A 5435-nucleotide genomic window follows, 5' to 3' on the forward strand; every position below is an offset into this window, starting at 1 on the left:
CTTTTTTATGAAATTTTGAAGCGTTCTATTTTTAAAAGTTAAACTTCTTATTTTTTTATTTTTGAACTTCTTGTTTTCATTCTTTAATAACAAGGAAAATCTGAGTTTTCTATAATCATCGAACTTTCATATCGAACCGCTCTAACTTTTTTATTTGAATTTATTTTATGTATTTTTAGAAATATGAAAATTGTAGTTTCGTTAGAAACATCAAACTTCTTCGTTATTTTGAATTGAACTTATTTGTTTTATTCTTTAGTAACCAAAAAATTCAAGTTTTTCATGAAATATCAAACTTCTCCACATTTTTAAATTGAACTTCTTGGTTTTATTCTTTAGTAACGAGAAAAATTGAGTTTTTAATGTACATTGAATTACTCTGTTTTTTTAAATTGAACTTCTTGGTTTGATCTTTAGTATCATGGAAAATCCAAAGTTTTTAAAAAACGGGGAAAATCTTTTTAAAACTTTTTTGTTGTTCCCTTATTTTAATTTGAACTTATTAGTTATTCTTTAGAACGAGAATTTGAGGTTCTTATCAACTTTGAACTTCTCTGTTATTTTAATTTGAACTTCTTAGTTTTATTATTTAGTAATGAGGAAAATCGAGTTTTTTGAACCTCTTTGTTTTAAAATTTGAACTTCTTGGTTTTATTTTTACATAATGTGAAAAATCCGAATTTTTTATAGACATCGAACTTCACCTTTTTTGAAATTTGAACTTCTTAGTTTTATTGGTTAGTAATGGGATTTTTTTATTTATTAAAACAATGATACCGCGTTATTATTTTTAATTTGAACTTCTAGTTTTTATAGAATGGGGAAAATCAGCTTTTTTTCATTTTCCTAGCCATGTGGATATTTCGATGGTGTGTTCCCTTTTCTTTTGGGAACTTGTTGCAATGAACATTTTTAGGTTTCATTTTATTACCTTTTCCTCATCTGAACTTTTGTGTTGCCACACACCTACACACATGCACTCACATGGTTTTAACACACATCTAACCATCAAGATGTTCTAAAATTTGAACTTCTGAGTTTTATTCATTTAATGAAGAGAAAAATCTGATTTTTTATTGGCGTCAAACTTTACCATTTTTAAAATTGGAACTTCTTAGTTTTTTGTTAGTAACGGGAAAATTCTATTTTTTATAATCATCGGACCACTCCATTATTTTAATTTGAACTTCTTGTTTTTTTAAAATAGGGAAAATCATTTATATATTATTTGAACTTCACCATTTTTTCGTTGATGAGTTGTTTTAAAAAATGCAAAAAAATGGAGTTGTGTTTTGTACTTTTTGAACACGTAAATCCTTGGTTTAGTAAATTTTGAACTTCTTTGTTATTTCAGTTTGAACTTCATATTTTTTATTTGAAAAAATATGTTTTCAAATAAGCATCAAAGATAAATTTTAAAATTAAAATTTCCTACTTTTATTTTTCCTAGAAACGGAAATAATTTGATTTTTCCGTATACTTCTTCGTTATTTTATTTGAACTTCTCGATTTTTATTGGTTTAGCAGCAAGGAAAATCTCTGTTTTAAAATTTTAACTTCTTAGGTTTCTTGAACCGAACTTCTCGGGTTTTTTTAAACGGTGAAAATCGAATGATTTGTTATTCTAAATTGAACTTCTAGGCTATTATTAATTTTGAAAAGTTAAATTTTGGATTTTTTTTAACTTTCGACTACACCATTATTTTTAATTTGAAATCATTTTTTAATGTGAGAAATCATTCTTTGCTCAAATTCCTTTTTTATAGACATCACCATTTTTTCAATTTGTACATCTTGGTTTTATTCTTTTACTAATGAGAAAAATCTAAATTTTTAATAGACATCTAACTTTACCAATTTTTAAATTTGAATTTCTTAAATTTATTGGTTAGTAATGGGGAAACCCCTTTTTTATAAACATTGGACCGCACCACTATTTTAATTTGAACTTCTAGTTTTTTTAGAATGGGATAACCATTTTTTTAGAAATTCTTTTGAAATGTTCCTCCTTTTCATTTGAACTTCGTGATCAATTTTTTTTTTGAACTTCTGGATTTTTAAAATATCAACATCCTCGTGAGTTTTTTAAAAACTCTATTTTTAATGCAATGTAATATCACACTTTTTCATATTCTCCCCAAATGTTTTTGCGAATGACATACTGTTTCAAGTTGATGATATGGTACATATTTGAACTAGGACACCTAGCTAGTTCATGCTTTTCCACTGTTTTTTTATGAAATGCAACAAGTTAAGATTCTTTAAACTCCTCTCTTGGTTATATATGAACAACACCATATGATTCCGGTGTTCCATTTTATTTTTCAAAGTATAGTATATTTACTTTCATTCTTTTTGCAGTGTTAAACTTCAAAAACGTTAACTGGGTACTGCAAAGACTATGAATTTCACTGCCGAACAACAACTGCGTGCATTTCATCAAAATTTTCTATTTGACTAAAAGTTGCACAAACTCCAGCAACATACTGCATCTATTCCCAAGCTAGTTCTCAGGCATTACATCAAAAAAATACAGTGCATGTGAGCAAAAAACTAAAAATAGCGGCGGCGGTACAATCAGCCATATTAGAAAAAAAGCATACACAAGTCGAGCTGTTCTTCCACAGCTTGCTCGACTGGATCGGCCAATCATTTTTTTGCCGTTTGCCAGCAGCGGAGACGTCCATGGTGCGCCAGCGAGGCCACCTGCATATTCAAGATTATAACACAGTTTCATCCAAGTGTATGTATATGTCCATGCATGGGTGTTTATAATACATTGTTGAGGAATCACAAACAAACTTCAGTGTGCCGCCAGAGCAAGACCAACATTGTTGTCCGTTAGCCTCTTCACATACTCTTGCCGCACCGGATGGTCCTCCTAAGGCCGGTTGTGTGCTATCCACACTGGTTCTCCGAGGAAGAGCTTCATGAGCTGTCCACGACAAGGCATCAGAATGTGTTAAGTTTGATAAGGACACAATTTATATCTGATGCAAGATAGAACTTCTACATATATACACCGTCTCATTTTAATTGCTTATAGATGTTGTTTAACAGCACAGTTCTCTAATTACCGGCTGAAAATGAACCTTGTTTCTGCATCCTACGAGAGCACACTTTCTGCTAAACTTGAGTTCACTACCCAGATTGGCCAACTTGTGTCGTACATCTGATCCGTGAATGTGATGCTGCTAGTTCATCATTGTATTGTTTTTCCTTAGTGGTCCTCACCAAGTAGCATTACATGAATAATTAGTTGTCAACCATCTTGTTGATCCGTTTTGCGACTTGTGCTTCTTTTTGATGGTTCTACAGATGTCCTCTAATCTAGTGCCTAACTCATGCTTTCAATTAGCTTGGTTGACAAAACAGATTCATATTTCTATGAAAAATGTGATGCAAAAAATAATCACCGCAACAACTCTTTAGCAGTAAAACACATAAAAGATCCCAGTTAGTACCTTCACATGGTTGGCGGCGTCGAGGGTGAACCGATGATAAATTCCAGCCGGCAGCACAGTCATATCCCATTCTTTTATCCAGATCGGAACCCACTTGTCATCCTTGTCACGTACATCAAGGTACCCGCCACCTTCCAAGCTATCGCGGGTCTCTTCGTCGGCATGCATGTGCTCTGTGAAGAAATTCTTGAGCTTCTCCTCAAAGTTTGCTAACTTTCTAGGGCATATATCGAGATAATCCTTCAGCAAGTGATGCATGTGCACTACTATCATATTACATACACAAGGTGTGCACGGTTAAAGAGAAGCAAAGAGGAACTGAGAGTTGGTGGGAGTCACAAACCATGTAGTTATATCCTCTGTCTTTGCGGATCTTCGCTAGCTATGCTTCGCTTTCGGGCTTCTTTGGGTCCAAATGCCAATATAGCAGAGTATACCATGTTTACAGAACCGAGCCCAGCTTCTAGACACCATGTTTATGGAAAAGTGGATTCAGATACCGGGCCGTTTTTTATTTTTTTTCAAAATGATAATTTTCAAAGCTAAAAGAGAACTTAAAACATTCCCTTGTTCTACTCGTCTTATCAGTCAGGTGTCCACACCCAGCAGTTACTTCTTTGGGTGAGGAACATAAATTGTATAGTTCGAATCGACAGAGGATAATCAAGAACGATGGCAAGTCACCCTCTGTTCAAGCAGTTACATGAGGGCGTCGTCATCTAAAAGTGCTGACTAAGGCCACGACATCCAATGAATAAAAGCTCGTATATATTCAGCCAAAAGAGGCATTTTTTACCCAAACAAATAGGGGACACACCAACAATCCAAGAAACTGAGGATCATCATTCGCACCTTGGAGCTTGGAGAGAGGCAGGAGCTCCCTGTGGTTCTTGAGGTCCTCGCCGTCCTCCCCAACCATCCACACCCGATCCAAGAACCAAGATTAGGCGCAAATCAGATACAGAGAAGATAAAATTCATCTTGATTCCTAAGAGAAATCCAGGGGATTCAATCTTGGCCGTACCTGAAGAGCCATGTTGAGAGGAATGAATGGAACACCGACATGGCAAGAGGTTGGAGAAGAAGTTCTAGGCAGAAGAGGAAGACATCCATGGTGCGCCAACGAGGCAGGATAATGTCGGGGGATGGGGCGTGGACACTTGGCCGGTGTGCTTGGGGACCAACGGTCGTGTGCCAGGGGGTGGGGGTGCTGATGGTTGGACCTAGGAGCGGGGGCGGCACGGCTGCCGGACCTAGGAGTGGGGCAAGTGCACTGCAGCAGCCGGACCCAGGCGTGGGGGTGGCATGGCAGCCGGGGCCAAATCCAGGCGAGGGGTGCTACCTCTTGAGCACTTGCGTTGGTTTTCCCTTGAAGAGGAAAGGGTGATGCAGCAGAGTAGCGTAAGTATTTCCCTCAGTTTTTGAGAACCAAGGTATCAATCCAGTAGGAGGCCACGCACGAGTCCCTCGTCCCTACACAAACAAATAAATGCTCGCAACCAACGCGATAAGGGGTTGTCAATCCCTACATGGTCACTTATGAGAGTGAGATCTGATAGATATGATAAGATAATATTTTTGGTATTTTTATTATAAAATGCAAATTAAAATAAAAGGCAAAGGGAATAACTAAGTATTGGAAGATTAATATGATGGAAGATAGACCCGGGGGCCATAGGTCTCACTAGTGGCTTCTCTCGAGAGCATATGTATTCACAGTGGGTAAACAAATTACTGTTGACAAATTGACAGAATTGAGCATAGTTATGAGAATATCTAGGTATGATCATGTATATAGGCATCACGTCCGAGACAAGTAGACCGACTCCTGCCTGCATCTACTACTATTACTCCACACATCGACCGCTATCCAGCATGCATCTCGAGTATTAAGTTCAAGAGAACAGAATAACACTTTAAGCAGGATGACATGATGTAGAGGGATAAACTCATCCAATATGAAATAAACCC

The 5435-nt window shown here is 36.3% G+C and overlaps 1 pseudogene; it reads right to left on the reverse strand.

Moving 5' to 3' along the window:
• Nucleotides 1-2803: 2803 nt before the first annotated feature.
• LOC125526519 lies at nucleotides 2804-4552 on the reverse strand (annotated as a pseudogene).
• Nucleotides 4553-5435: the final 883 nt, after the last annotated feature.

This window comes from Triticum urartu, unplaced genomic scaffold (assembly GCF_003073215.2).
Source record: "Triticum urartu cultivar G1812 unplaced genomic scaffold, Tu2.1 TuUngrouped_contig_10360, whole genome shotgun sequence".
Classification (NCBI taxonomy): Eukaryota; Viridiplantae; Streptophyta; class Magnoliopsida; order Poales; family Poaceae; genus Triticum; species Triticum urartu.